Here is a 23,547-nt window from a genome sequence, read left to right on the forward strand (position 1 = left end):
GGTGGAAAATAAATTTCTGTTGTTTAAGCCACCCAGTCTGTGATACTTTGTTGTGACAACTCAAGCTGACCGATACAGCCTTTTAAAATATATATGAATGGATTTTGCTTTTTGATCAATTTAAGAATTTTCTAAAGGGCTGTCAGACACATTTACGTTCAATTTCTTTTGCTGTTATGTTCTTTTTCATCGTTTCTTTTAAAATATTTCCCTTGTCTCTTGCCTTTCCTGCGTGCCCTAAGTCTCATTTCTTTCATCTTTGCAGCTCTATAGAGCATATTTTATGTTAATTAAGGCAATGAAGATACAGCCTTTAAGCCACTGGAATAGAGGTGATTGTTGAACTTATGGGAATATTTGACTGCCTGAGAAAGAGAGTGAAGCAAAAGAAAAAAGAAAAAACAGAGGACATGGGGCAATCTTTGGGGAATGTGTACGTTAGATAGAGGGATGGAGCTGTAACAGAGGTGCTGGAGAGCCCAGATAATGTGAAACCACAGGTGCAAAGGGGAGAGAGAGCTTCCAGAAGGCAAGTCTTGTTACAGGCTCCAAGGCTTTGGGGGGCCAACCAAGGTTTAATTATGAAAAGATCCTTGAGATCTTGAGGTGTCACCTTTAGCTAAGAGGTAGAAGCAAAGGCCAAGGCTCAGTGAGTGCTGAAAAATGATTTCAAGTAAACTCCACTATTCTTAAAAGACCTTGAACAGGAAATGAGAGGGAAGAAAAAGGCTTACAGCTTCAGGGGACAGCTGGTATAGGGCCACGGAAGAGACCAGGACACGTGTATTCATATTGGAGACAAGACAGATAAGGCAAAGTGGAGACGGTATCCTTCATGGAGCGTAGTCTGCAAAGACATATGTTAATAGCTTTGGGGTACCGCTGAAGAATGAGCACCGTTCTCCCTTCATTCGCATGCAATTCATAATAGGCCGGATTTCATTAAGCTTCCCCTGCTGTTGTAAAGGGCTCAGAGCAGAGTATGCTGGAGAAGTCTTGGGGAAAATCACTTTTCAGCACAGGAGGGAATGGGGATAATCTGCAAGTCAATGGCTGCCATATCTAAATCCAGTGAGTGTCCTGGAAGAGTCTAAGGATGAACAAATGCAGCATTTGGGGGTGAGATCCTTCATGTTTCTACCTCATCTGTGTCTCACTCTGTGAGATTTTTAATTTAACCAATTTTAAAGACTAAGCTCGGAAGCTGAGTGACCTGTTCAAGGAGGCAGACTCGTCAGATGATGGGAAAAATGCTCCAATCCTGATTCCTTGGCTCTGAGTTCAATGCTCTTTTCACAACATGACACTCCTTTTCAGCACTCATCTCCTCAACAGCCAAGTTCCATAAAGGGGATAGAACAAGAGGGTCTACATGACAGACCTTAAAAGTGACATAACTGTAGGAGCTCCACACTCTTTGGCACGCCATCTCTCACATTGAGTGATTCACCCAAGTTCACCACCTTTATTCCTGGAGAGAGTGTTCTTGCCAGAATCCTGCCTCCTTTCCTACAACTAGGGGCCTCTGTAGGACAATCTAGAAAAATCCTAATATCCCATCACCCCTTTCCTGGAGGTTCAAGGCAGCCCTCTTCCCCTCCAGGGCTCTTCCACCATCACAGGAGCCTCTCAAGCAAAAGCCACCCGAAGTCCAAGGGAGAAAGAAGAGGGATGGAGAGAATGGGGTGTGAGAATGACCTTAAATACTATGACTCACAACTCAAACAAAGCCGTGTGGGTTTGTTTTAGCCAGTAGCTTTTAAAATAGTCCCCAGAATTGCATCATTCTAAGATTTTTTTTTAAACATAAGGTTACACCAAATTCAAATGTCTTTAAGTTCAAGTAGAAAACATACATACATAATTTAGAATCCCACAAGGCTCAAAGGTCTGTAGGGCTTGATTTAAAATGTATTTAAAAACTAAAAAGAAATACAAAACCCAGGCAAGTAATCATCTCGAGTGGGAGCTGCTGACATCTGACATTCAAAAGAGAAAAAAGTAATGTGGGTGCGTATCTTAACTCCTGCTACAAAGGCTACGTGAGCTATGAGACCAGCTTCTTTATAAGTTTGTAGCGCATGATACAGTGGCTCTGAAAAGGTCCTCTTTTGGCTCAAAGAGTGGGTATGTCTGCAGCCATAGATTTCTTATGCAAATACAATCTTCGGTTCTAAATTATCTCAGTTAACTGGGATGTTAACTGGATGAGATTTCCTTAGTGTTATACATTTGGCCACTCGAGAAACATTTAGAATTAAGCAACTTCAGTTATTAGGATCTTAACTGTCTTCTTTAGAGACAGAAATCTTTTAACTCTAGAAAGATTTAGAATTAAATATAAAAAGGCTTAAGAAAGACAAAGCCAAATCTGTACACGATGGGTAACTTAATACGCTTGTATCATTTAAAAGAATGCAGTTTATTAGTGTGAGCACCTTCTTTTGCTCTTTTACATTACATGATGGATGCGTTAGTTTAGACCCTTCATTTTCATTTGAAATGTTAACAAATGCATCTACAAATTTAGAACACTGGAGAGAACTTTAGGTTTTATACATGTAAATTTAAACAAATTATTTATCTTAGGGAAGATTTCTGTTATTACATTGCTTTCAAAGATACAGTAATAAGACATAACTGATTTCTCAACAGAAAGGGTAGGAACCGAAAGGCATCTTGAAAACACTGAAAGAAAACAACTGCTAATGTAGAATTATGTACAAGCAAAGCTATTTTTCAAAAGCAAAGGCAAAATGAAAGCAAAGTCAGAGAAACAAATACTGAGAGAATTTATCTCCAACTGATAGAAACTAAAAGAAATATGAAAAGGAGTTGTTGAGGCAGAAGGCAAATGCTTCCAGGCAGAAGCACAGTAAAACAAGAAGGAATGATGAGCTCTGCACCGGGTGAATATGTGGGTAAATTTTAAAATATCGCTTTACTGTATCAAACAAATGATAATGTATCGTGGGATTTAAAATATAAAATCAAAATGCGTAGTAACAATATCACAAAAGGCAGATAGGGTAAACAGATTGAAAGGGTTGTAAGGTTTCTGCATTATGCTGGAAAGGATAAAAATGCTGATACATCTTAGATCTTAATAAGTGAAGGATGTATATGATAATCTCTGTGTTAACCACTGAAAGAATAATAAAGGAAGGCACATCAAAAATGCTAATAGAAAAGAATGAGGGAATAATCATTGATTATTTCAAAGGAGACATAAAGGGGAAGAAAGAACAAAGAACAATTTTCCACTCTATATACTTTTCAGCAGATTTTATATTTCTACTAACTTTGCCCTCCTTTTTCTATTGTAATAATTATCGTACCCGTGACTTGATGTCTGTGAACACCATCTATCTTTCTACACCTTTTCTCATTTAATATTTATAAAAACCTTGGAAGTTAGGGACTATTATGTATGTTTTACGAGTAACGACACAAGTGAGTTCAAGTAACTTGCCCAAGACATAAAAACCAGTAAGAATTTTATCTTAAACCATAACCTCACACTAATCTGTCCCCACAGAAACTCAGCGAATGGGACAGCATACAGGACAATAGTGGTTCGGTAGACCAAGCCCTTTGGGGCTGTTCTGACTTGTGATCTATTTTGCACCAGCCATTTAAATTCAACAGACACTTACTCAATTTATTAAAGGAGTACCATGCTAGATTCTAGAAATATCCAAACGACTTAACCTCGTTGACCACTCTAGCTGAAAGCAGAAGAATGAGGTTGTTAGGTGTTTTTGTTGAATTATTAAACTTTTTATTTTGAGATAACTATAGCTTCATATGCACTTGTAAGAAATGACACAGAGAGATCCCGTGTACTTTTTACCCAGTTTGCCCCAATGGTACCATCTTGCAAGACCATAATATAATATCGCAAAGAGTATATTGACATTGATACAGCCAAGATGCACATTTCCATCACCAGACCTTCATGTTGCCCTGGTATAGCCACACCCACTTCCCTCCTTGCTACTCCTCAACCCGTGACAACCATGAATCTGCTTTCCATTCTATAACTTTGTCACTTCAAGAATGTTATATAGTGGAGTAATATGGTGTGTAAGTTTCTGAGACAGGCTTTTTTTACTCAACATGATTCCTTAGAGATTCATCCAGGTTGTTACATGTATCAATAGTTTCTTCTTTTTTTATTGCTTAGTATATTCCATGGCATGGGTGTACCACAGTTTGTTCAGCCATTCCCATGTTAGAGAACATCTGGGTTTTTTCCAGTTTGGGACTATTACAAATCAAGCTGCTATGAACATTTATTTGTCTACAGATTTTTGTGTGTATGTTTTCATTTCTCTTGGATAAATGCCCAAGAGTGCAACTGATAGGTTATGGTTGCACGTTTAGCTTTTGAAGGAACTCCTGAGCTGCTTTCTAGAGCGGATATACCATTTGGCACTCCCACCGGCAATGTGTGAGTCATACAGTTTCCCCACGTCCACTTGGTATTGTCACCATTTTTATGTCACATAACTCGAACGAGCCTGTCACTTCGATTTCGACATCTATTGATTATTTTCATTCGATTTGAAATCTTCCTGGTTCTTGATGAGTGATTTCCATTGAAACCTGGATGCGTAGGGTAGCATGTTCTGAGCCATTGTGTCTTATTTAAACTTGTTTTTGCTGGCTTCCTCTGACATTGCACCAGTAGGGAAGCAGGGATGCCACCTTGCCATTGATACCTGAGTGGGGAGGGCTCCTTGTTTTTTTTTTTTTTTTCGGTACGCGGGCCTCTCACTGTTGTGGCCTCTCCCGTTGCGGAGCACAGGCTCCAGACGCGCAGGCTCAGTGGCCATGGCTCACGGGCCCAGCTGCTCCGCGGCATGTGGGATCTTCCCGGACCAGGACACGAACCCGTGTCCCCTGCATCGGCAGGGGGACTCTCAACCACTGCGCCACCAGGGAAGCCCGAGGGCTCCTTGTTATTGTTGGAGGTGAGGGAGTTCTAGCACTTGCAGGTCTCCCTTGATGTCTCCCTGGCTGGGACACAGTAATGCCTTGTTATGGCTTCACTGACACCAAGGGAGGGTGGCCTCATTACCACTGGATGGTAGAGAAAGCCCTGATTCTCCCAGTGGGGAGAGGGGTGGGCTCCTCATTACTTCTGGGTGGGAAGGAAAGTCCAGCTTCTTACTCAGCCTTCTCTGAAACCACCCTGAGGGAGTGTTGGAGCCTTTTCTGTCTTGATAGGCTGCCCTTTCCTGGTCCTTTGACCAGAGAAAATAGGCTCTTGTTGGGGATTTTGTTTGTCTGCGCCTTTCCAAATTGCTGGCTCTTCAACCCCAAATCTGGGCTACATGAGGCAAAAAGGGAACCTGGGAAATTGGCTCTGGTCTGCCTTCTCTCCTCCTTTCAGAATCTCCTTTTTGTGTATTTTATATATAATGTCCAGGGTTTTTAGTTGTATTTGGTAAGTGGACTAGTATACCTACTCCAGCTTCACAGAAGTGGAAGTGGAGCAAGAACTAAGTTTTTAAGGGTTCTGACGTGGGGTGAGGGTAGGGTTTCCAACCACCAACAAGCAATGCTCCCACACCAACTGGCTGTCCTCACTCCAATTCCATTCTGACACTGTCTACCTGGAGAAAGCGTCAGATCTCACGGGTTAGGGGATCAGTCCAACAAGACCACCAGTCACAAACCCAAGTTGTCACCTGTGCTCCTGACCAACGGTTATAAATTGGAGGCTTTAACAACCCCTCCCCCACCCCATGTGTTGGATATAATTTGCTAGAGCGGCTCACAGAACTCAGAGAAACACTTTACTTACTAGATTACCGGTTTATTATAAAAGGAAGATATGCACAGGGCAAGGTCTGGGGAAAGGACACCGAACTCCCATACCCTCTCCCAGAGCTTCACTCTCCCCACCTCTCCACCTGTTCACACACCTGGAAGCTCGCTGAACCCTGTCCTTTTGGGTTTTTATAGAGGCTTCATTACATAGGCATGATTGATTAAATCATTAGCCATTGGTCATTGAACTCAATCTTCAGCCCCTCTCCTCTCCCCATAGGTCAGCTTTACCTGGTAACCCGTCCCCATTCCTAGGTGTTTTCCAAAAGTCACCTCATTAATGTAACAGAAGACCCCTTTATAGCTCTCATCACTTAGAAAATTACAAAGGTTTTAGGAGCTCTGTGCCAGGAACAGGGACAAAGACCAAATATATATTTCTTATTATAAATCCCAATATCAGTTTTTAAAGTTTATTTTAACCCTAAAAGCATCCATGAAACCTCTGACTGATGGGAGCATTTAGCCCTAGCAAAGAAGAGGGAGGACATGCTTATGTTGTCCTTCTCGGGGTCATTCTTGACATTGACTGTTCAGTGTTCAGTCCCCTCATTCCTCAGCAGCCTCTAGAGCAACACAAAAAATGCCAACCAGAATGAATTGCTTGGATGTCTGGAAATTAGCATTTCCAATTCAACTCCAACTTCTCCTAATGAGTCTCAAGCTGTCTTTATGGCAGGTTTAAGCCCGATTTGTCACTGCACTATCTATCAAGTCAGAGAAGCTAGCTGTGATACTCTTGTCCTAAAAGAGGGAAAGGATGTGGTCCTAGAATGGACATCAGCAGCCTTCAATCAAGGTCCACACTACCACTAAGTAGCCATGTTATCTGGGCCCTCCATGCGACTCGATTCCCTAGTTTTAAATATATATCCCTATGCCCTCCTACAGACCTTGGATTTCATTGCATAGGATAGAGGAGCCCAGGCATATACGTGATATAACAACTAAAAACATGACAAAGGGTTTGAAGCCAATCTTGAGTTGAGTTACATTTATATGCTAGTTTCCACAGGGTCAATCCATTTTCAGTGGGTTCAGTGGACAGGGTTTATATTTACAGGAACAAGGGGTTATGCAAGTCCTGTGCTCAGGAGAAACTGGTAGGTCACACCCCTTTGCACTTATTAGCAGTAACAATTGGCGATGTCTCTTTTCAGAGAGGGTGGTCCAACACCCCTCCCCATTCTCTTGGTAAGAGAAGCCCTGTTATGGGGAACCCATGCCTTATGGATTATGAGATGAGCCCATTCTTCTCCACTGTAGAAGCCACATGACCCAGGCCTGACCAATCAGAGTAGCCCATTTTCCTGGCTGCAGTGACTGGTGAAGAAAGGGCATGTGACCGCAGCTGGCCCAATCACTGTCTTTTCTAAGTCCTGATGTGCAAACCTAAAAGAAAGATTGACAGCCCAGGGCTGCCAATGCCTACCCCTCCTGCCCTGCCGAGAGAGACCGCTAAGGGTGGGTCCACACAGAAGAGAAGTTGGCTAAGAGCGGGGCTGAGGGCAATGCTATGGTTGGGGGAGTTCCTATGAGGAGTTTCCTTACATTCCTTCTAATGCCAAGATTTATTTTCCATGGGGAACTTGGGAGGAGTGGTTAGTTAATAGGGAGCTCGCTAGAAACAGCCAAGAGGAGTCTTCATATTCTCCCATCTCTTCCTGGGTGTGAATGAATCCATTTCCAAGTTCAAGAACAACAATCAAGAACAAACCTGTCCTCTCAGGCAAAGGCTTAACTGTGTGGCCAAAGCATTGACTCTGTGAAAGCAGTTCATCTCCTATTTCTGAAAGACCATAGAATCTGTGGCTCTTTCTAGATATCACCTTGCTCCAGGCCCAGACCTTCAGGCCAGGAAGCACCACCTTGACTTGAAGGGAGAAGAGCTTACAGAACCCATGCGTACCTTGGAGGAAACCCCATCTCCAATCTCATCCAAATTCTAGCAGACTAACTGCTTGAATTCCATACTCCCAAGAACCCAGGTCTCTGTCCATTTTATAAGGTAAGTTCTTTTAAGAAAAGTGAGACAAAGACAATTTGATAAAGAGTAATTTTCATGAGAGAAAGATACTATAATTCCAGATCCTGGAGGTGGACTGTTACTCTCCATAACTCCCTGGTCATACCAGAAATATAAGCCAAAGTGTGAGTGAAATCAATCCTTGCACCGGGAGAGAGAAGCATGGCTGTGTGCTGTGCATGAGATCTCCGAATTCATCTTCTGTAGAACAAGTTAATTGTACTACACAGGGATGGCAAAGGGGTTTCAATTCTTGCATCAACTCTGGACAGTTGGTGGGGCTGCTGGGTGAACAAAGAGTAGGGAGGTGCATGTGGCCTCAGTAGGACAGGGCGTGCTCAGTGATGACTCCAGGGAGACGAGCAGTGCGGAATATGCAGTGAGGCACCCGAGCGCTAGGTTACCTTACACGCCTCCTCAAGCCCAATTGGCTCTTAGGACTCTCTCTGATTCTACAGATGAAGTGTTGATGCTACATGAGTCCTATGTTCCCTCCAAGAGCACAAAATCCCGTTTCTTTAACAGGCTGACCACAGAATTCTCCTTTCTGAGAATCTTTTGTCATTGGAGCCCAAGCTGAAAGCTATGCATGATTTGCTTGCAAATGACTCAAGAATCACCATTTTACTCTATCTCAGGCAGGCTTGCTCTTGGGGTCTTGGCTCTGGAGAAGTAATGGAAACTCATGGGAGGTTTTGGGTGCTATTTTTCCAACACCCTCCTTCTACAAATTTCAACTGACGGACGCCAGGGACGAGGTGGGATCCGAGCAGAGCTTTCACCCACTGAGCAGAGCCTAACAAGGGCCAAATGCAAACCCTCTTTAAACTATGTTGGAAGCCCCCTTTGTCCTGAGCCCAGGATGGAGGGTCGTACACCTCTCCTTCAACTGTCGGCAGTGGGGCCTTCCTGGCCCAGGAAGGTTGCAAGTGAAGGCCCTTCACGCAAGGGAGCGGAGCTGGATCTCCCCGGGCAGGACCTTGCCGTTTGCTCACTGGTGAGGAGAAACAAAATACAGGCTCCCCCAGGCTTTACCGGGTGGGAACTGAGAGAGAAAAGCTGGTCTGCCTTTCTGACGCACCCCAGAGTAAAATGAACCAATCAAGCATATCCTCTCTGAGCAATGGGGCAGGACTAAAGATTTCACTCCAGATCTTCTCAGAGCCAGGAGCTGGGGGGAAGTTCTTGTTTTGGGGGCGGGGCAAGAACACGGGAGAGAAAGCAAACACGAATCAACAGTGGCTTAAAGTGATGAGCCCAGGAACCGCTTGTGCTCTGTGACACGTGAGGCAGGGAATGCAAGGTTAGTCCCTCCCTGCTGAACCCCGACACGAAGCAGAGTCCTGACCCCATCTCACCCCCAGCCATGAAGTTCCCTTAGAGGAGCCTCTTGGAATGTGAATGGTGGGGCCCGAACCTCTCTTCTCCACAGCAGGGAGAGGAAGTAGGCCAGGTACCAGAGGGTCTGAGGCAGTGTCCTGTGCAGGCAAGATTCCAGATGGTTCTACCGTGGTAACACCCCTGTTATGCACCATTACGAAGGCCATTAAAATCATATTCCTGATACACAGGCAAAGTCTTCCAAACTCAGAAATAAGGCACAAAAGATGACCTCATTACCTTTCAGTATCAGGCTGAATGATTTTCTAATGAGCTTGTCTGAAGGTCAACTCTCAGGGAACATATACCAGTTTGATTAACAGCTCATTGTGGACAGGTTACCTGAGGAAAACTGATGAGGTATAATGACTGATCCATTAAACAAGATGACCCTGAAGGGTAGAGTTTAATTGCTCTCTATAGGAATAGTAACCGGTTTTGTGTCTAAAACACCAAAAAGCCCTTTTTCAGCTTCCCTCTCCCCAATGACTAGATGTCTCCTATCCACACAGACTCTTTGTTACCCACTGTTTTTTTCCATCTGTGAGTTCAAAACAACTCTCCTATGGGATTGCTATCTATTTGTATTAGAATTATGATTTTAACTACTTAAGAATTCTCCTTAATCAAGGATCTGTAATAATTTCTCAAGACGCTTAAGATATAATATTAATTTACGAATCTCTCCGTAGAACTAAACGCAATCTCTTTTTTGTTGAGACATATTTATCCATCTCTGTATCCAATTCTTTATGCATCTGTCCATAGTTGGCCCATTCATAACTACCTATTAGAGAACGTAGCATCTGATGTCAAACTGTTGGGTTCAGGAAGCTGCTGCTGAGTCCAGTCTAGGTTCTGCTCCTTTCTAATCCCATGGCTTTGGGTAAGACATATATGTTAAAAGGTGTGTTTGCTCATTTGAAAATGGGAGTATCCGGGGGCTGCGGAGGAAGGTAAAAGAGAATGTACCTATAAAGCACTTGGAGTAGTGCCTGCTTCCTATCCCAAATCAGTATGAATTTTCATTAATATCTATAAATCCAGAGATAAATATGTCGTAAAAATGGGGAGGAAGTTTGACAAAAAATAAACAAGGGTTATCTTGGGACTAGTGGTGTCAGCTCTTGACAAGGACTTGGAAATCACCTTCCTGTCCTTATAACAAGAAAATGGTGGACAAACAGGAAAGGAATCACCGACCTTGGACCCATCGGAGGACTGAGGTTGCAAAAGGCAGACTGCCACCTAGATCTGGAGAAACAGGAGCATCCTGGGGCTGAAGGTGAGCTCAGCTTCTCTGGACCAGAAGCTGCTGGAACAGTAAACTGATAGGACCCTTAAGTGGGAATTTTGATGACTTGCTAGAGGCTGCGTATATGCTACCAGGAGAGAGAGAAACTTTTGGAGGCTGCGGGCTTGGGGGCCTGTCACACTTTTGTGGGTTTTAGCTGCAGAACTCCACAGGTTCTCACAGTGAAGATCTGAGAAAGATCTCCTCTTGGATCTGGGAGGGAGAAGGGAAGAGTAATCACTGTGAAATATGCTCAGACATTTCTTAATAAAGGCATCCTCCCCAAGGAAAAAGCCTTTGCCAGAGCTTCTGAAACATTATCGCAACTGTGGGAAATGAATTCCTCCCCAACTCAAGTCCCCGTTAGCTTTCTCGTCTCACATCCAAGGCGGGAAGAAAACATCGACACCACGGGTCAGGGCTTCACAGGAATAGATCGAGAATGTCCCAGCCAGGGAAGGGAGTCAGGGGCAGGGGAAAAGCCACACCACTAGAGTGATAAGTGCAAGGGTCCACTAAGACACAGGCCCATTGGGAGACTGGGATTCGATCCTAAAATTATAGAATGCTCCTCCTCCCCACATCAATAGGCCCCCAGGATAATAACAGTGGATGACAGAGGGAAGAGCTGAAGACACAAGCTGTCTGAGGAGGATGCTTAGGGAAGCCCAAGGTCAAGAGGGGAGACAGAGGGAGAGAAAGAAACAAAAAACGGAAAACAGTTACAAATATGGCACATGTTAATCCAACTCTATGAATAATTACTTAACTTTTTTCACAATTTTTGTAACTGATTTTATAAATTTTTGTGCTTCTATCCCATTTCTGACAGTTGCAAATTTTTTTTTCCTCTAGGAAGTTTCCTCTGTCCCCTCTCACAGTGACTTTTCCTCTCCTTTTTGCGATATAGTTATATTTGATGAAGAAAAATAAATACATATGTTTGCTGACCTGGTAAAAACAAAAGCCATGATCCCCAACCACTTAAGCCAGGGGTCTAGAGTCAATCAGTGCTGCATGTAGATTCTATAGGGAAATGAGGAAGGGACCTCAGGCGATCCAGGAGAATAGCAGAGGCAAAACTCTTGCCAAAGACTCCATGAGGTAGCATCTGGGGAAGTGATATATACACCTATGCCAAGATGGGTAACACACACTTTCTCATCATTTATTCATCAATAATCACTTTAAACGTGAATGGCCTAACTAGATCAATTAAAGGATGGATTGTTAGAATGGATTAAAAAAAACAACAACAACAAACCAAGACCTAGCTATAGGCTGTCTACCAGAAACCCAATTTAAATACAAAAATTAGGGCTAAAAGTAACAGGTGGAGAAAGATAGCCTATGCTATCACTAATCAGAAGAAAGCTGGATTTGCTCTGTTCATTTCAGATACATTTCCTGACTTCAGGGCCAGAAAATTATCAGGGATAGAGGAGGGCATTTCATACTGAAAAGGAGTGAATTCTTAAGAAGGCATAAGCCTAAGAACAAACTATGCACCTAACAGCAGAGCATCAGAGTATGTGAGGACCATCTCCGGTTGATGTGCTTTGAGTCATTTTATTTTATTTCCAGAAACTCTCCAGCAAATCTGCGTTAGTTAAAAAAAGCAAACCTCACTACTTCTGCATGTTGCTTTGCTGCCCCTCCCGCGATGGAAAGTGCAGGACGGCTGGAATAGCTGTGGCGACAGCAGCCCAGGAGGTCAGACGTCCCTTTGAAGATATTTCAAGAGCTAGTCTTTTGCACTTACAAGTTCACCTTGTCTGGGAGGAGAAAGCAGGAGTTCATCCTGAGCAGATGGCCTCCCCCGGGGTGCTCCCTGCCGCAGAAATCTTGGAATATCATCGTTTAAAAACCAATTTTCCATCGCAGGCTTCCCTGTCAATTCAAGACCAAGCCCTCATGAGAAGTTTCAGGGAAGCATTTGAGCACCACCCAGCACGCTCAAGCGGAACCACAGAGTGAGGAGTGGACGCCCGGAAACGCGTCTCCTGCATGCACTTGACCTTTAGAAGGACTTAACTTTAACGCAAGGACAGCAGCCAGTCTGTAGGTGCAGGAGGAGTTGCATGGCTGGGGGCTGGGCCGCCCTGCTCCTTGCTGCCTGATCCGGGGAGTCAGATGGTGCTAATTAAACAGCACAACTGTTTCCGGGGGCGTTTATAATTCCGGAGAAGTCTGACACTTTGAGCTGGGATACCAAATCCCAGCTCCGGTGAAAAACAACCAACCCTTGTCCTCTGAAAAAGCTATCCAATGTCCTGTCTTACTAAATGAAAAAACTGGATTTTTAAATTTGGGGTCATATACCTTATATACTAAAATTATGGTAAATAGGAAAACGAGAAATAAACATATGAGGTTAAGATAGGTTTCTGGCCAGCTGAGAGTTAATCAAAAGATGTTTTGTCTTAGTTCATGCTGAGAAACAAAGTATTCCTGCTTTTTTCGCGCAACTTAGCTTGCCTCCAATCTGTTTTTTAGTTACTGTGGAATTAAGTCGTTGCAGTCAGTGATTTTCCATTTTGGTTGCCACGCTACATATACCTTTCTCAGCACACATCTCCATCAATGAGAATGGAAGAGTTAAATGAATACCCACTAATCCCAGGATTTATCATAAATTTTAAAAATCCCTTATATCAATGTATTTAGTTATAATCCCACTTTATCCCAAAAGTAGATTGCAAGTATTTCCAAATCAGTAAGGGCTCTACTATGACGGATACAGCCTTTTCATCCAAACACGTCCAGCAGCCTTAGCTGAGACCATACATTCACCCTCTGTGCATATTTAAGCCGCTGCAGCAGCTCTGCACACAGACTCCAGGCACGTACGGAGGCTGCCAAGACCCTGCCCCCTCCCTCCACTTACACAGGGGCGCACACCTCACAAAGCTTCTCTTCTTGTCCATACCTACCTGCTGTAAATGCATCATCTCATCTGGTTTCAAGCTTCGGTCCTCAAAGGGTTTAAAATCATTCCTTCACTTACAAACGCCCAGCAGGCAGCCTCTGTGTGCCAGACGATGCTGTAGGCACCAAAGATGCAGTGACTATGACTCTGTAGGTCTCCGCTTTGTGGGACTTCCATTCTACCCAGAGAAGGTGGGTGATAATCCATTAAATGAATGACTAAAAGACCACTGGTGACATGATGAGCACTAAAAGGGAATCATGCAAGGGCGGGACAAAGAAACGGGATGGGACAGGTAATGCTGCCTCGAGGAAGATGCTCAGAGGAGATGCTTATGCAAAAGGGAAGGAAGCACTGAGCCGAGGATGCTGAGAAGCCCGTCATGCGAGGACGGGGAGAAAGAAGGAGAAAGTGTGAGCGAGGAGCTGTGTGCATAGCAGGCTTAGCTGTGTGAGGACCTATAGCCCCACCACGGACAAGAGAACCATGGGGAGGGGTTTGCACATGGTTTGCATATCTCTGTTACTCAACATACAAACCATAAAGACTTTAGACAGTGTTGAGCTTGAGACACACATGGGCATGTGCGAATTGCCAGGGGAAGGTCAACTGATCGTCAACAAAAAGGCCTCCTGAGACGACATTACTTTGGCAACTGTGCAGTGAAAGGCCTGGCCTCTGGCCTCTTCTGTCTGTGGAGCTCCCTCCCCCATCACGGGCACGACCCAGGAGGAAGGGGAAGGAACTGGCCTCGACCCATGGGGGATGGGAGAGGGGGATGAATGCCTCAGCGCCCCCCCCCCTTCTATCCAAGAAAGAGTAGAGAGGGAGAGCAAGGTGGTCCTTCAGCACCATCTCCACCCTTTCCTCGCTCTGGGGAAGGGCCTCAGAATCCACGGGAGCTCCACGTGGGGTCTGAGGGTGAGAGGTTGGCATCTAGCCCCTGGCTTTCACCAGCCACCTCAGTCTCAGGGCCACCAGAGGAGAGCTGGGACAGGGAAGGGAGCTCTGGGCATTGGACCCCAACATTTGGTGGCATATGTGAGTATACACAATGGAGCCAGCCTCTCATCTGAAGAGTCCTGAAGGTGAGACACTTCCCCGTGATTGGGGCGTGAATGCGTTGTCGTGAATGCGCCTGCCGAGAAGATGTCAAGGGTCTCGGTACCTCTGTGTCTCTCGGAGAACACCAGAGGGGGCCTCAGGGGTTCCCATGGTGTCTCCCAGGGAAGCCCTGCAGCTTCAAAGGGGTAGAAGTCATAGGACTGTGTGGGAAGCTACTCAGCCAAGGCAGGGAGCCCACCCTGGAGAAGGGCCAGAGCCCTGGCTGCCATGGTGGCGCTCCAAGGAGAGGGGCACGAAGCGGGTGCTTCTCCACGAAGCCTGTGCAGGGTGGGTGCCAAACCCACCCAAGATCAACCCACTGAGGTCAAGAGCACAACTTTGGGGGTCGCAGGGCAAGAGTCACGTGAGCACAGTTAGGGCTTGGCTGCTGGGAAGCCTCGGGTTGGGGGCAGGAGGAGGGCGTGGAGAGTCATTAGAGAAGAGCTGGGTCCCGTGAACTGAGACCACCAGTCCTGATTTTGAATGGAGGGTGAGCTGCAGGTGTGGAATGCTCCAGCTGCTGGGTTTCAAACAGAAATGATAGCAACGATGACAGGAAAAGAGACCATCGCCTCACGTGTGTACCGCAGCAAGTGACTTGCCCCTGTCGCCGAGTTAAACTCCTGAGGTCCCTTTATCTAAGCGCCCACAGATCACGCTGCCGTCCCACTGGCAGAGTCCTCTTTAGACAGGCTGATACCGCAGCTCTCGGCATGTCTTTTGCACGTGTCTGCTGTTATCCTTTATGTGTGGATTTTTAATTTTACTCTCAGGGCTTGGGGAGTTGTCTGTTTTGATAGCAGCATGGACACATAGTTTGACAATTTCATGATTTCTGAAAAAAGCAGGCTGCCCCTAGCCCTTCCTGTAGGGTTGTTATGGGATTTCTGACCAATGGTGCTGCCTAGGCACCAGGGGGAACCCCGTGCTCCTTGCAGAGCTTGGCCGTGGGACAGGGCTTGCCCGGCCTGGGTTGATTACCTTACCTCTGTCTTTCTCTTTTGCAAAGTTTTAATTCAACGTGTCTATTTTACTTAGTCTGTTCTTTGAGCTTCTGGTGTTGACATTTTATTTTGTTTATATTGACCTCTTTGAAGCAGTTTTTGGTTTCTCAATTAGTTCATGGCTTTTTAAAAAAACAAATATTTATTTATTTAATTGCACTGGGTCTGAGTTGCGGCAGGTGGGCTCCTTAGTTGTGGCATACGAACTCTTAGTTGTGGCATGATGTGGATCTAGCTCCCTGACCGGGGATCGAACCCGGGCCCCCCGCTTTGGGAGCACGGAGTCTTAACCACTGCACAACCAGGGAAGTCTCAGTTCGTGGCTTTTTAATTTTACCTTCAACTTACTGTTTTAATATTTTGGCTACAGACCTCTCATCTCTGATACAAATTTGTTTGCCCTTTGCCTGTGGTTTCAGGTTTCTGGTCACCTCTTCTCTCTCGAGTTTTGCTTATTTTTGTTGTAGTTACCCACTATACCCCCATCATTTAAATTATCCATTTATCATTTAATTCATCCTATTGTTGTTTAATTATTATATAGAGATTTTGTTCTTGACTTGGGGAATTCTGGTTATGGAAGCATATGGTGTCAGGGTGACAGAGATGGGGAACTGTCATCTGGCTCTGAACAACACCAGGCCCGTTTTATCAGGAAGTCGAATGAAAATACAGAGAAAGGACCCTTGTCACATTTGCCCAGGATCCCAGAAGTGGGTCTCGTGATAGTGACTGGGCAACATTTATTCCCATGGTAGCCAGAAAAAAGCAGAATCTAAAGAATTTGGTTTTAGAATTCTGGCCTTTTGAAAATGTATAATATAAAATTCAGGGGATTCCCTGGTGGTTCAGTGGATAGGACTCCTCGCTTTCACTGCCGAGGGTGTGGGCTAGATCCCCGGTCGGGGAACTAAGATCCTGGTGAGGCCATAAAACAAACGAACACACAAAAAAACCAAACAAAATTCAGGAGGGAAAATACTGGCATGTTAGTGTCTGATCTTTGACCTTAGCAAAAAAAAGGAGGCTCCTAATTCATCAGGGATCAACACCATTTCATTCACTATTGGACTAGGTCCAATAGTACCGTTCTGGAATATTCTGTACTTTGATTCCTAACACAGGTAAAGGTCTTCAGAGATCTTGCAAACGAGCCACAATGTTGAAACGTCAGCATTTTCCAATCTGCCTACGTGAGTATTTATAACTGTTAAATGTTTTGCTACGGAGTGTGATGGCGATAAAGACGGTAAGAAAAATGATCATAACCGTAAAAGGGGAGAAAATGGAAGTGCCATGCACTCTATAGACAGAAAATGGAAAAATAAATGGGTTTGATTCTCACTTTGGCAGTTCGAGGGGAAATTTTTTGAAGTAATGAAGGGAAGTCAAATTAGATAGGATGAGAAATTGGCTCATGAATTGGAAAGCATCAGTCTGTGTCCTATGTAATATGAAATTCCAGACACCGGTTAGCATCCTCACATTGCCATCACATCATCTCAATTGAGTCTTCAAAGTTTTATTACACAAAGATGAAAAATTTTATAGGCAAAACATACTAGCAAGAAGAGCACTGGGTTATGACAAAAATAAAAACAGTTTCGGCATGGCCAGCACTGCCCTAAACATCTTCAGTTGACTGTGGTATTTCCTCCTCTCAACAGCTCTGTTGCTACAAACAAGAATATGAAACCAGAAGCTTAAGCTCCTGGTACAAGATCACACAGCTAGTCACTGGCAAAACTAGCCTCTGAACCCAGGATCTCTGCAAACAGGTGCATTGTGCTTGGCTCTGCATTTCCCGACATTCTTAGCCCAGTTCAGGCACACACCAGCTCTGCTCTCAGGTAGGGCCCCCCCTGCTGCGAGCAGGACACCGGTCGAAGTGGGGTTGAGGGCTGGACAGGCTGTCGCATCTCATGGGGCCCCTAGGAAGCAGCAATTCACAGTATCAGCTAGCGTGACATCAGTGAGGTCATTTCATTTCCTAAGTGTCCAGCTTCTTTATGTGTGGAGTGAGGAATTTTTAACCATTAAGTGATTTGGAACTAAGAGTATGCAACAAAATTACCTCCAAACCTTTAAAAACTGTACTTACTGGGGTCCTACTCTAAACCGACTGAATCAAATTTGGGTTGAGGCCTAAAATGTGGAATTTAGAAACTCCTTCTCAGACAATTTGAATTCAAACCTGTATTTTAAGAACCATACAGCATGCTGACTCCAAATTTCTTTCTGGCTCTCACATTCTAGTTTTATCTTTAGAAGATCTTTAAATATCTCTCCATTATCCAGCATTTACACTTGCGTGCTGGCAGCAAAATGCCTGCTGGCATTACATTACCAGGTATTGAATACCTTCTAAAATACAGAACAGGGACATCCCTGGTGGTGCAGTGGTTAAGAATCCACCTGCTAATGCAGGGGACACGGGTTTGAGCCCTGGTCCGGGAAGATCCCACATGCCACGGAGCAACTAAGCCCGTGAGCCACAACTACTGAGCCTGTGCTCTAGAGCCTGCCAGTCACAACTACTGAGCCCACGTGCCACAACTACTGAAGCCTGCGTGCCTAGAGCCCCTGCTGCGCAACAAGAGAAGCCACAGCAATGAGAAGCCCGCGCACCGCAACGAAGAGTAGCCCCTGCTCGCCGCGACTAGAGAAAGCCTGTGTGCAGCAATGAAGACCCAATGCAGCCAAAAATAAATAAATAAATAAATGTATTAAAAAATTTTAAAAATACAGAACAATTAGCCATCTTTACGTGGGGTGGACATGTTGAGTCACTGAGCAGAACACATAGCTAACAAGAGCCTTCTGTGTCAGGCAAGGAGGTGAAGGCACCAATGACCTAGATGCATTGTCAAGGCCGTCTGCAGCTTGTTTTCCCAGCACCATTTCAGGGACTTGGACCAGCACTACTAAGCCAATGAGTCCCTGGTGCGATGTGTCTGAACCAAAGAAATTCCAGTTCCAAAGACATTGCTGGGGAATAGGTTTCCTTTTTCTTTCTTTCTTTTTTTTTTTTTTTAACATCTTTATTGGAGTATAATTGCTTTACAATGGTGTGTTAGTTTCTGCTTTACAACAAAGTGAATCAGTTATACATATACATATGTTCCCGTATCTCCTCCCTCTTGCGTCTCCCTCCCTCCCACCCTCCGTATCCCACCCCTCTAGGTGGTCACAAAGCACCGAGCTGATCTCCCTGTGCTATGCGGCTGCTTCCCACTAGCTATCTGTTTTACGTTTGGGAGTGTGTATATGTCCATGCCACTCTCTCACTTCTCACAGCTTACCCTTCCGTTCCCCATATCCTCAAATCCAACATGTAAAAGTATGAGATTAGAACACTCCCTAACACCTTACACAAAAATAAGCTCAAAATGGATTAAAGACCTAAATGTAAGGCCAGAAACTATCAAACTCTTAGAGGAAAACATGGGCAGAACACTCTATGACATAAATCACAGCAAGATCCTTTTCGACCCACCTCCTAGAGAAATGGAAATAAAAGCAAAAATAAACAAATGGGACCTAATGAAACTTAAAAGCTTCTGCACAGCAAAGGGAAACCATAAACAAGACCAAAAGACATCCCTCGGGATGGGAGAAAATATTTGCAAACGAAGCAGCTGACAATGGGGAAGGTTTCCTCCAAGAAAAAGGATGAGGTATTTGGCCCAAGGTGATAGGGAAGCAAGATTAGGAATTCACAGAAATCATTGGGCAGAAAGTCAACTTCTTTAGACGATGTAATTGGGGATATGAACCAAGCTGTACTGGCTCTTGGAAGGGCAGAGAAGCTGCCCATGTCATCCCGACTGTGTGCACAAAATGTTTCAGGAAATGTTTGCAAATGAGATAACGTCAAACCAAAGTCATTATCCCTGAGTGCTTCACAAGTAACCATGGGCTTTGTAATAAAGAGGGAAATAAAACAAAATGAGCACAGAATCTCACCTACACACAAAAATTGGTGGAAAATATACTTCAAATAAGGGAAAATATGGTGGTAAGTTACAATTCAAATTAATACTGGATTGATTTTATTTTTCGTGTTAGGTTTTTTTCCTCCTCTGCTTCTGTAAAGGGGTCTGTGAGCGCAGGCACTGCGCCCCTTTGACATCAAAACTGGCACATGGGATGGTGTAAAGGTTACCAACTGGCACTGCAGTGAGGAAAATACATGGATGTTAGTGTAGAAATCCATGCATCATCTTCCTCCTTCACTGGTTTCCACACAACTCCCTTCATCGCCCATGAACCCAAACAGCTCAGGAAGTCTTCCCGGAGTGTCACTGATTGTGGACCTCCAATAAGCTGGGTCTGCCCCAGAAAAAGCAATCATGGCTTTAACACTCTCCGTGTAAAAAGATTATAGCCATTCCAAGGCTATGCCTAGGCGTGGACCAGCACCATCCAAGTTGGGGGACACGCTGCACCTGGAAACCTACATGCACACCTTGGAGCCCATCCAAGAGTAGCAGAGCCAGCCCCTCAATGGCCACTGGGAGCCAAGTCAGGGCAACAAGAGCCCAAGTCAGGAATCAGCGCGGCAGACAAGGAGAAAGGATGTGACCCAAGGCTGACTACGGGAGATGGGCTTGCCTGCAGGAAGCTGCAGGACATCTCTGGGGTGTGGATGCTTTTAAGAAGATGGATGTGTGTGTTCATTTCTGTGCTGCTGGGGCTCTGGTGGGATCCCACTCCAGCCTGGCACCTATGGTCAAGGTACCTCTCTTCCCAGTAGGGACACAGGGGATGGTCATACATTGTGCCCCTTTGAAAGGTTCCCAATACCTGCGTTGAACTTTCACTGTTATACTTCCCTTTGAGTCTGTGCTATGAAGCTGTTTTGCAAAGTATAAGTATCTATGCTTTGCTCTGATTTGAGGATGTGTCTTAACCCCTTTATAAGGTAATAAAATCCTTGAAGGCAATTATTTTTGTCTTATTTATCTTTTTATTAATCACCATCCCTACACAAATGATGTACTAAAAACTACTGGCTGACTAAATGTACATGATTCCCTTGAGTAGAACCCAAGGACTTGAACTCAGTTGCTAAGAGTGTCATTCCAACTGACAGGAGAACTTTTAACTCAGATTCCGGCTGGTTATGATCTTGAAGAATTCCAGGTAAAAGATTTCATTGCTCCTTAAATAGGGGTATATAGAGGTTCTAGCAGGTAGACAAAGTCCCGGGGGAAGTGTGCTATGTCTTCCTGGAGCCTAAGTGGGTTTTTTTTGCTGATGCTTTACATGAAAGCATTCTCTGTATTGTGGAACAGATAGGAATACATCATGGAGAAGGCAAAATCCCACACGTTGATTACATAAAATACAAGTCCTCACTTGGGGTAGACTGTTTACCTCCTTGACCATTAAGACAATTTGTTGAAGTGTGCAATCCCTAAAACCTAAAATATTAAAAAAAAAAAAAAAAGGCAGAAACACAAGAAACACAATCTTATCTTACAGGATGGCCAGACCTGGGCCTCAATGACTAAGCACTCAGACTCCCAGGCAAATGGATGTGGATTTGAATCCCCGCTCAGCCACTTTCTAGCTGTGTGACCTCATCAAGGTAAACAACGTAAACCTCAGTTTCTTCCTCTATTTGGTGGGGATAAATGTTTTCTTGGAGGGACTAAATGAAGTCATTCATTTGCATGAATAATTCACACAGTGAGTTTTGAGTGATAATCCTTCCGTAAATGTTGGTTATTAGTCTGTTATTATTAGGAGGTAAGATTAATACTTAGAAAGTTGAAAATAAATCGATATAAAGCAAATACCCTAAAGAAACATGCTGCTGTCACCAGAAGGCCTGTGGGAGCTCTGACGAGCCTCAGAGGAGTCAGGCTACAGGGAACAGGCGGAAGTCCGGGGGGCAGGCAGTCCAACAGTGGGAACATCACTGCTCTCCAGGCCCCCAAAAGACTGACCACCTGGACCCCGGTCCTAAGACTCTGTGTCCCCAATTGGACATTACAGCAAGAGTTCAAACACCAAAGAGCAAGACTAAGGCCCAGTAACGGTGGTGGAACAGAAGAGAAGTCTGATGCCGCAGAAGGGCCTGCTTTATCAAAATGAGACACACAACTCGTAGCCCACCAGAAGCTCAGCGGGAAATTTCTCAGAGAAAATTAAAGACAAGGATCATGTACAAGCCTTCCTCGTGCACAGAGACCGCTCACAGGAGGCCTTTGATGAATGTCACCGTTGACCGTCACAGTCATACTCGTGGCTGTATGCGAGTGGGCCGTTGCCCAGCTGGGCCCACCTCTATCCCGAGACTCTTGGGTTTTCGAATCAAAGGGAGTCTATCTCCTTGATATCTTTTGTTTCGTTTTTGCAGAAACCGATTCTCTCCCACTTTATCCTCACAAGCTGCCAGGCAAGTGTGTTCTAAGAAGGCAGGATAAGCAAGAAGTCTGCCTGGGTAATGGTCTCATCCCTATGTCCCCTAAACAGCATCCCTGTTAAGTTTTATATGATAAGAAATCTGTATCATTTTTTAAGACTTTTTATTTTTAGGGAAGTTTTAGGTTCACAGCAAAATTGAGGAAGAGGTACCGAGATTTCCCACATTCCTCTACCCCCAAGCATGCAAGTCCTCTCCAGTTATCAACATCACTCACTGGAAAGATACTTTTTTTTTTTAAACCAAAGATGAACCTACACTGACACCTCATAATCACCCGAAGTCCATAGTTTACCTTAGGGTTCATTCTTGCTTGGTGTTGTACATTTTATAGGTTTGGATATATGTATAATGATATATATCCATCATTATAATATACAGAGTCTTTTCACTGCCCTAAAAATCCTGTGTTTCACCTATTCATCTCTCCCCTGACAACCACTGATCTTTTTACTGTCTCCATACTTTTGCCTTTTCCAGAACGTCACATAGTTGGAATCATACAGTATGGAGGCTTTTCACATTTGATTTCTTTTACTTAGTCATATGCATTTAAGGTTCCTCCATGTCTTTTCATGGCTTGATAGTTCATTTCTTTTTAGTGCTGAGTAATAGTTCATTGTATGGATGGACCACAGTTTATTTATCTATTTGTCTAGTAAAGGACATCTTGGTTGCTTCTGAGTTTTGGCAACTATGAATAAAGCTGCTATGAACACCCATGTGCAGGTGTTTTTGGACCCAAGTTTTCAACTCCTTTAGGTAAATACCCAGGAGTACAACTGCTGGATCATATGATAAGAATATGTTTAGTTTTGCAAGAAACCCTTGAACTGTCTTCTAGAGTGGCCATACCATTTTGCATTTCCACCAGCTATGCATGAGAGTTCCTGTTGCTCCACAGTCTTGCCAACATTTGGTGTTGTCAGTGTTCCAAATTTTGGCCATTCTAATAGGTGTATAGTGTTTCTGTGTCATTTTTCCTTTGCAGAATTGTGCTATCTAACTTGTGCTGTCATGTGCTGGGGGTCCCACTCTGGAGCTCATCCTGGAGGATCTCATCTCTGTGGACCTGGGGCTAAGTGCAATGAGCAGAGAGGACTCGTCTTCACTTCATGCATAGATGTCCATCAGGCAGCCTTATCTGAAAGTGTATCCTGGCCGACATGAAAGCTTTTGGTGAAACTATCAAAAGGCATTCACCGATCCTTTATGGATATGAGGTATGTCGGTAAGGACTGGGGAGACCATCCCATGAACGTGTGGGCAGGTCTCCCCTGAAACGTTGCTATGTCCACATCCCAGGGTACAGGAAAAGCAACATTCCTGCTGAGCCCAAGCCCGATATTAAGTCCTTTGACCTCTCAGAGAGAAAACAAGGATGGAGAGACTATTGGCTCAAGCCTTTCTTCCTCCCCGTATCCCTCCCCATCCCCGCTTTTCAAGTTTATATAGGGAGAGGTAGGTAAAGTGAATGAAATCATCCCGAAGACCATAGCAAGAAGTTAAAGGTCGAGCAAAAGGTATGGATTTTCTCTT

This window comes from Kogia breviceps, chromosome 2 (genome assembly GCF_026419965.1).
Source record: "Kogia breviceps isolate mKogBre1 chromosome 2, mKogBre1 haplotype 1, whole genome shotgun sequence".
NCBI lineage: Eukaryota > Metazoa > Chordata > Mammalia > Artiodactyla > Physeteridae > Kogia > Kogia breviceps.